General features: G+C 45.5%; 1 non-coding gene across 1 annotated transcript; it reads left to right on the top strand.

Moving 5' to 3' along the window:
• Positions 1-6013: 6013 nt before the first annotated feature.
• LOC119998045 lies at positions 6014-6169 on the top strand. The gene has a single exon (XR_005468171.1). It is a non-coding gene; the product is annotated as a 5.8S ribosomal RNA (ribosomal RNA).
• The last annotated feature ends 3214 nt before the right edge of the window (positions 6170-9383 follow it).

Here is a 9383-nt window from a genome sequence, read left to right as displayed (position 1 = left end):
CAATACCCTTAATCCTTCGTCAGTATCTTTGTGGGAGGACTTAGTTGAAATGTTTATGAAGCAATATAAGCATAATGAAGAGAAGATCCCTACCATTTATGACCTGTAAAATACAGTAATGAATAATGGAGAAAGTTTCAACGAATTTGCTCATCGATGGAGGGATTTGGCAGCCCAGATAATTCTACCACTGTCAGAGAAGGATTTATTGAATGCTTTTATTGACGCTTTCCAAGAGCCTTATACTTCCAATTTGGCTGGATGCGGTTATAATAACCTTGTTGATATGATACAAGCAGAAGAGCGAGTTGAATGTTGTACGAAGAGGGGTACCCTGCACTATCATACCCTTGACAAACCAGACTCAACTAAAGGAAGTAAAAACAAAAAGACTGAAGTGCATTCTGTGAATTTTGATTCAAATCCAGCCATTTATAATGCACCTACTTCGGATTATCGCCCAAGGAGTAACGCCTCCAGGATGTCTAGCCCAAAAGCATACTATAATCACCCTCAAAACCCTTATCCACCCCGATTCAATGCACCGCTTCCCAATCAATACCCAAATACCTACCAAAACCCTCGCCCAAATTTCCAAAACCCAAGACCTAGAAGACCAGTTGAACATTTTGATCATATACCTATGACATATGCCAAGTGTTTCACTAAGCTACAAGCCCAAGGGGCAGTAGTACCAATACCAGGTAGAGTTCACCAGCCTCCATATCCTCCCTGGTATGACCCAGATTCCACATGTCTTTACCACGGGGGAACACCAGGCCATTCAATAGAAGCATGCGTGACATTCAAAAGATTAATACAAGGGATGATTGAAGCGAAATGGCTTAACCTGAATGTTGTGGATAAGCCAAATGTTAACAATAACCCGTTACCTAATCACGAAAATGGAGGTGTCAATTGTGTCGACGAATCTCGTGCTATTAAGAAATGGGTCTCAGAAATTTCAATGCCTTTGGGCCAATTGTTTGAAGTTTTGAGCAATGAGGGATTGGTTGAAAAAGAAACAATGGACACACCCATTCAATATGGACCTTACGATACAACTAAGACTTGTGGGTTCCATAAGAGACAGAAGGGACATGCCATTGAGGATAGTTGTGGCTTTCAGGAGAAGGTACAAGAACTGATGGATTTGAAATTGATAATGTTTGAAGAAGAGGTTAAAGGCAAGTCCAATGACATCAACATTATCGGAGGATACTATCAAGGGCCTAGGTTGAATTGCGCTCTGTAATTTGTCTTACAGTATTATGTGAAGGATGCACCACCAGTTGGGCCATCGAAACTAAAGATAGATCCTTTGTACAAAAATGACAAGGCTGTGCCATAAAATTATGAAGTAGGAGTGAATGGAAAGCAAGGAGAAATGGTAGATAATATTTTTGGTATTAGTGGACTTACTCGGAGTGGGAGATGTTACGCGAGAAATGAGCCAGAAGGGAATCTGGTTATGGATCTTGAAGTTGAACACAAAAGAAAGGGGAAGGCAATACCTAAAGTTGAAGGATCAAGTTCCATTCCCAAAGAAGGAACGCCCATAAGAGAAAAAGAAAGTTGTAACTGATGTGGAAATTCAAGGGTTCTTGAAAATTATTCGGTAGAGTGAGTACATAGTAGTGGACCAATTGAAGAAAACCCCAGTAAAGATTTCGATCTTGCAGTTGATAATGGGCGGGACTACGCTTTTTGAGAAATTGATGTCTCCTACTGTCAGTTTGAGAAATGGACTTAAGACATATATATAGGGGCTAATGAGGTTAACCTTCGGACCCCCACGCCCGCTGACAGGATGAGAAATGGGTGGGACTACGCTTTCTGAGAAATTGATGTCTCCTACTGCCAGTTTGAGAAATGGACTTAAGACATATATAGGGGGTACTGAGGTTAACCTTCAAACCTCCGCGCGAGCTAACGAGCTGTGTGTGCCCCTATGGGATGAGAAATGGGCTGGACTACGCTTTTTGAGAAATTGATGTCTCTTACTGCCAATTTGAAAAAAGGACTTAAGACATATATATAGGGAGCCGCGTGTGCTCTGACGGGATGAGAAATGGGGGGCACTATGCTTTTTGAGAAATTGATGTCTCCTACTGCCAGTTTGGAAAACGGACTTAAGACATATATATAGGGGGTAGTCCGGTGGGTCGAAAGACTTCCCCTCCTATATCGGACGTGGGCTTCAATTAGGGGTGCTTGGCGTGGACTACAGCCTATATAGCACCCCACGTGGGATTCGAAAGGTCAAAAACCAAAGCCGTGGGTGCTCGACAAGGATGCCCTTGCCGAGCGCCCATATGTGGGAATCAGAATTTTACGGGATTGGTTGCGTCTTGCACAATGAGCGGATTGGATGCGTGGGCATTGGTGTGGGCATCCTATCCAAATTGCTGGTCGTCTTGATCCGCTCACAAGTGCTTGGCTTGGCCTTTCAGCTCGGGGTGCTTGGCTTAGGCAACTGAGCCATGCACTCCTTGTGGAATCGGAAGTGGGCTCTTTACAACGATACATTTGCCTAGTGCCCACACGTGGGAATCAGAATTTCGCTGGATAGGTCGTTTCTCGCACAACGAGTGGATTACATGCGTGGGAATTCATGTGGGCATCCTAGCCAAATCACCCGCTGTCTTGATCCGCTTATGAGTGCTGGGCATGGCCTTTCAGCTCGGGGTGCTTGGCTTGGGCAACTGAGCTATGCACTCCTTGTCGAAAAGTGAAAAGTGGTTGGCCACTGATGGCTTATCAAGCCTAGAGCTACAAGCAATTGTTTGCTTGGGAAACCAAGTCAAGCGATCTGAATGGTTGTTAGGCGAGGGAAACCAAGGTGCTAGCCTGCCCAATGGGAAACAATCATGTTTATCGTCTTGTGCGTGGCATCTCTAGGTTATTCCGCAGGTATGTGATTCTACTTCTTGTGGATGGCCTCGTGGAGTTGTGTGCATGTACGTACAACATGTGAGTTGTGTTTTGGTTGTGCTTGTTGGCAGGCTCCGTTCTTACGGACTGAACTATCAACGCTCAACCACTTTTCAATCATGGCTTAAGCATATGCTTCTTGTGGCAAGTCCCTTGTTCCTGTGTTGCATACCTGTCCTGATGGTATTGGATGACCTCGTTGCTTGTTTTCATCTCGTGCACTTTTTGGGCATGGGATGAACTAGTTGGCACTTTGCATGTTCCTTTGTAAGCCATTGGCTTATGTCTCGGCCCATGCTTGATTGCTTGACCCTCTGATGCTAAAAATTAAGTGGGCAAAGGGTTGAAAAACCTTTTTGATAAGCCCGAGCCTAGCGCTCGTCACTCGAACCGAAAGATGATGTGGCTCGCCTTGGCATTCTTGAATCATGGGTTCTCGTAATGTCCATGCGTTGTCCCCGTCATCTCGAGGACAGCTACCAGATTGATCCTGCCAGTAGTCATATGCTTGTCTCAAAGATTAAGCCATGCATGTCTAAATATGAACTAATTTAGACTGTGAAACTGTGAATGGCTCATTAAATCAGTTATAGTTTGTTTGATGGTGTCTACTACTCGAATAACCGTAGTAATTCTAGAGCTAATACGTGCAACAAACCCTGACTTCTGGAAGGGATGCATTTATTGGATAAAAGGTCAATGCGGGCTCTGCCCGTTGCTCTATTGATTCGTGATAACTTGACGGATCGTACGACCATCGTGCCGACGATGCATCATTCAAATTTCTGTCCTTTCAGCTTTTGACGGGTAACGGAGAATTAGGGTTTGATTCCGAAGAGGGAACCTGAGAAATAGCTACCACATCCAAGGAAGGCAGCAGGCGCCCAAATTACCCAATCCTGACACGGGGAGGTAATGACAATAAATAACAATACTGGGCTCAATGAGTCTGGTAATTGGAATGATTACAATCTAAATCCCTTAACGAGGATCCATTGGAGGGCAAGTCTAGTGCCAGCAGCCGCGGTAATTCCAACTCCATTAGCGTGTATTTAAGTTGTCGCAGTTAAAAAGCTCGTAGTTGGATCTAGGGATGGGTTGAGCGGTCCGCCTTTGGTGTGCACCTTTCTTCCCTTCCCTATTGCCGACGATACGCTCCTGGCCTTAATTGGCCATGTCATTCCTCAAGCGTTGTTACTTTGAAGAAATTAGAGTGCTCAAAGCAAGCCTACGCTCTGGATACATTAGCATGGGATAACATCACAGGATTTCGGTCCTATTATGTTCGCCTTCAGGATTAGAGTAATGATTAACAGGGACAGTCGGGGGGCATTCGTATTTCATAGTCAGAGGTGAAATTCTTGGATTTATGAAAGAAGAACAACTGCAAAAGTATTTGCCAAGGATGTTTTCATTAATCAAGAACGAAAGTTGGGGGCTCGAAGACGATCAGATACCGTCCTAGTTTCAACCATAAACGATGCCTATCAGGGATCAGCGGATGTTGCTTTTAGGACTCCGCTGGCACCTTATGAGAAATCAAAGTTTTTGGGTTCCGGGGGGAGTATGGTCGCAAGGCTGAAACTTAAAAGAATTGACAGAAGGGCACCACCAGGAGTAGAGCCTGCGGCTTAATTTGACTCAACACGGGGAAACTTACCAGGTCCATACATAGTAAGGATTGACAGACTGAGAGCTCTTTTTTTTTTTTGATAAAATGTAAGTATATATTGAAGATCAAAAAGTGATACAAAACTGGAAAGTCCAGAAAGTTTATATACAAGCCAACAAAACCCTGACAAACCAGGGAACCAACTGAGTGCAAGCACTCAAACAAAACTAGTTAGCTAAGCATTACAATGAAACCCAGCAAAGAGATCGGACAGAGGTTATCCAAGACACCAGAGAAGGGAACTGGTTTCTAAGATAACCTCCAAAGCCCTTCTAACACCAAAATAGAAACAACAATCAGCAGCTCCATTGTGAGAAGACCAAAGAAGAAAACCCAACCCAACTTCACTCCACAAGATCACCAGATCCCCAACACTCCAACTGGTTTCTGAGATAACCACCCAAGCACAACAGCAGGCACCAGAGAACAAACCAACAGAGGCAAATCAAAAATAAAAGTCTAACCAAAACCCAGTGAACATGGCCAATAACACAGGCCCGAACCCATACAATAGACTGAGACCCAACAGCACAGCAGCACCAGCAATACACCAAGTAGAACTTGAGGTTAGCCAACCAGAAAAGAGCCACAGAGTAGAGCAGCAGCAGAACCAGAAAAGAAGCCAGAACGACTCTGAGAGTAACCCCAAAACAAAGCCAAACCAACAACCCCAGAACAAGCCAGGAGGCTTGCAGAGACCTCAGCCTGCTAACTAGCTACGCGAAGGCATCCCTCCGTGGCCAGCTTCTTAGAAGGACTACGGCCACTTAGGCCGAGGAAGTTTGAGGCAATAACAGGTTTGTGATGCCCATAGATGTTCTGGGTCGCACGCGCGCTACACTGATGTATTCAACGAGTCTATAGCCTTGGCCGACAGCCTCAGGTAATCTTTGAAATTTCATCGTGATGGGGATAGATCATTGCAATTGTTGGTCTTCAACGAGGAATTCCTAGTAAGCGCGAGTAAGCTCTCGTTGACTACGTCCCTGCCCTTTGTACACACCGCCCGTCGCTCCTACCAATTGAATGGTCCAGTGAAGTGTTCGGATCATGGCGAAGTGGGTGGTTCATCGCTGGCGACGTCACGAGAAGTCCACTGAACCTTATCATTTAGAGGAAGGAGAAGTCGTAACAAGGTTTCCGTAGGTGAACCTGCGGAAGGATCATTGTCGAAACCTGCAAGGCAGAATGACCCGTGAAGAAGTGAAAACTAACGCTGGTGATGGGCCTTTCGGGCCGATCTCTTGAAGTCCAAATGGAGGGATGTGGGAAACTACAGCTCCTCTTCTGCGGGCACAACGAACCCCAACGTAAATTGCGCTAAGGAATCAAAAAAAGATGTGCTTTCCCTTTGCTTGGAAACAGTGTCTTAGGGGGTTGCGTCGTGTTTCATATTATATATGAAACGACTCTCGGCAACGGATATCTCGGCTCTTGTATCGATGAAGAACGTAGTGAAATGCGATACTAAGTGTGAATTGCAGAATCCTGTGAACCATCGAGTTTTTGAACGCAAGTTGCGTCCTAAGCTATCAGGTTGAGGGCACGCCTGCTTGGGGGTTACGCAACGTCGCCAACAATCCCCTCACCCCTTACATAGGGAATAGTTAGAGGTGGTGGATATTGCCTCCCGTGTGCTCCCGCTCGCGGTTGGCTCAAAAAACAGCCCCTTGGCGATGGCAGCAATGGCACGCAGTGGTTGGAAGCACTAGCTCCTTAAAAACCGCTGTGGGCAAGCCTCGTCGACGGGGAGCAAAAGACCCTGAGCAAGCGTCCTCACAAAGCGACCCCAGGTCAGGCGAGAACACCCACTGAGTTTAAGCATACTAATAAGCGGAGGAAAAGAAACTTAGAAAGATTCCCTTAGTAACGACGAGCGAACGGGGAAGAGCCCAGCTTGAGAATCGGTCGCCCTCGACGTTCGAATTGTAGTCTGGAGAAGCGTCCTCAGCGGTGGACAGGGCCCAAGTCCCCTGGAGAGCCCTATCATGCCCGGACCCTGTCGCACCACGAGGCGCTGTCTGCGAGTCGGGTTGTTTGAGAATGCAGCCCAAATCGGGTGGTAAATTCCGTCTAAGGCTAAATACGAGCGAAAGACCGATAGGAATAAGTACCGCAAGGGAAAAAAGAAAAGGACTTTGAAAAGAAAGTCAAAGAGTGCTTGAAATTGTCGGGAGGGAAACAGATGGGGGTCGACGAGGATTGCGACGGCTCCAAAGCATGGGCCTTTCATACACTCGTGGAATGTCGTCGTTGCGATCGTGGATGGCTGCGCGCGCTGTCACTGCGTGCTTCGGCACTTGCGCGCTATTGACTTCTGCCTGTGGGCTCCCCATTCGACCCATCTTGAAACACGGACCAAGGAGTCTGACATGTGTGCGAGTCAACGGGCGAGAAAACCTGTAAGGCGCAAGGAACCTAATTGGCGGGATCCCCTTCTTGGGCTGCACCGCCAACCGACCTTGATCTTTTGAGAAGGGTTCCAGTGAGAGCATACCTGTCGGGACTCGAAAGATGGTGAACTATGCCTCAGCGGGGCTAAGCCAGAGGAAACTCTGGTGGAGGCTTGAAGCGATACTGACGTGCAAATCGTTCGTTTGACTTGGGTATAGGGGCGAAAGACTAATCGAACCATTTAGTAGCTGGTTCCCTCCGAAGTTTCCCTCAGGATAGTCAGAGCCCGGCTCGAGTTCTATCGGGTAAAGCCAATGATTAGAGGCATCGGGGACGCAACGCCCTCGACCTATTCTCAAACTTTTTTTTGATCAAAATGTAAGTATGAATTGAAGATCAAAAAGTGATACAAAACTGGAAAATCCAGAGAGTTTACATACACAAACCAAACACCCTAACAAGCCATGGAAAGAAAACTGGGATCAACACCTGGACAACCAAGCTAAGCAAACCATACCCTAGTAAACAAACAAGAAGAGGTTAACCAAGACACCAGTAAAGAACCCTGGTTTCTAGGGTAACCTCCCTAACCAAACTAACATCCAACACAGTAGCATAGCTAACAACGGCTCCAAAAAGAGTAGATGTAACTAGAGAAGCCCACACCAGGCAACCTCCAATGACCATCCAGTAACTAGCAGCAAGAGGAGATCTTGAGGTTAGCAGCCATCCAAAGGACCAGAGAAAAGTCCAAGTAACAACTTGGCAATCAATAGCTCTATTACGGGAAAACCATAGAGAAATCCAATAAAGCTTCCCTCCACAAGCAACTCCTCCAGCCATCCAATAACCAGCTAAACTCAGAAGATCCACTAGAAACCATTAAAGACTAGAAACCAGATTGAATCTCAAAAGCCAATAGAGAGACCAAGAACTCAGCCATATCCCCAAGCAAGAAACACGAAACGAAAACTGGGACATCAGAAGAACTAGGACAAGCTCCATGAAACCCAGCCAAACCAGCAACACCAATAAGCTAAGTAAAGGCCACCAGAACCAGCTCCATCCAACAGAGTCAAGAAGGGTCTTGATGTTAGCTAACATCCAAATGGGCCAGGGAATTAACCAAATAACTATAAGCCAAGGGAACCAATCTCCACCAGTAATCACATGAATCCATATGTAATCAGCATCAGCAATAAACCCAGCTTGGATTTCAATAGCTGCAAACAGAGCTCCAAAAGAATCTAGCAGAAGCCAAACACCAAAGCAACAAGACCAGAACAACCAAAGGGGAAGAAGGCAATTCTAGCACCTGACAGGAAAGTAAGAAACCAAACCAGAAGCAAGCAGACCAGCTCCAAATTTAGTCAAGCTACACCAGAACCTCATCAAGCAATAATCAACAGAAAGCTCACCAATAGCTTCAGCATCCCCAAAACCAGGAAGAAGGCAGGAGATCATAAACAAAGAGGAAACCACCATACACAAACTAAGCTTAACCTAGCTCCCTATCCAGCAGCAGAAGAACCAGGCTAACAGAGTAGCCAACAAACAAAAATCATCCTCCAACATTAATGATAAGGTCTTTAACAAGAAAGTAAAGTACAGTAAAGAACATAATTTGAAATCTATGCACTAGAGAATCCACAGATTGACTAGTGTTTTCAAAAACCCTTCTGTTTCTCTCCTGCCAAATCAGATACACCACCAACCCAAGGGAAACTCACCTCATTCTAGAATCAAGCCCTCTCCATAAATAGGTCTAAAATCAGCCACTGTGGTCACATTTGCTGACTTGGGCACCAAAGCAATGATAGAGTGATTAATCTGCCTCAAGATCTCCTCATAAATAAAGAAGTTATGAATGGCCAAACATAAATCTTCCCCAACAACCTCCCAGGACTGCTTGAAAAAAGCAGAAGAGTAACCATCTGGACCGGGGGCTTTATCATCACCAATGCTGAATAAGGCCATCTTAATATCTTCATTAGTCATAGGAGCCAAGGGAAATCCATGGGAAGTTTCATCAAGACAAGGCCCAGTGTGAACAATCTCCACATCCAGGGGTAGAGTGTCCTTAGAAGAACCAAGGAGCTGCTGGAAATAATTAACAAATTCTCCTCTCACATCATCCATTGAAGTGGTGAGCGAGCCATTACCACACTGAATAGCAGGGATATACTTCCTTTTGTGCTTCTGATTCATCAAAGCATGAAAAAACGCAGAACCTTTGTCACTTTCCTTAAGAAAGTAGACTTAAGCTTCTGACTGTAAAACATTTTCTCAGCAGCTTTAAGATCCACCAGATTTAATCTCAACTGTTTGTCCTGCATCATAAGTTGAGGATTGTCCCTATTGTTTTGCAGAAGGACTTGATGGG

This window comes from Tripterygium wilfordii, chromosome 4 (assembly GCF_013401445.1).
Source record: "Tripterygium wilfordii isolate XIE 37 chromosome 4, ASM1340144v1, whole genome shotgun sequence".
Taxonomy (NCBI): Eukaryota; Viridiplantae; Streptophyta; class Magnoliopsida; order Celastrales; family Celastraceae; genus Tripterygium; species Tripterygium wilfordii.
Note: the sequence above shows the minus strand (reverse complement) of the source record. Positions and strands in the feature narration are given on the sequence as shown.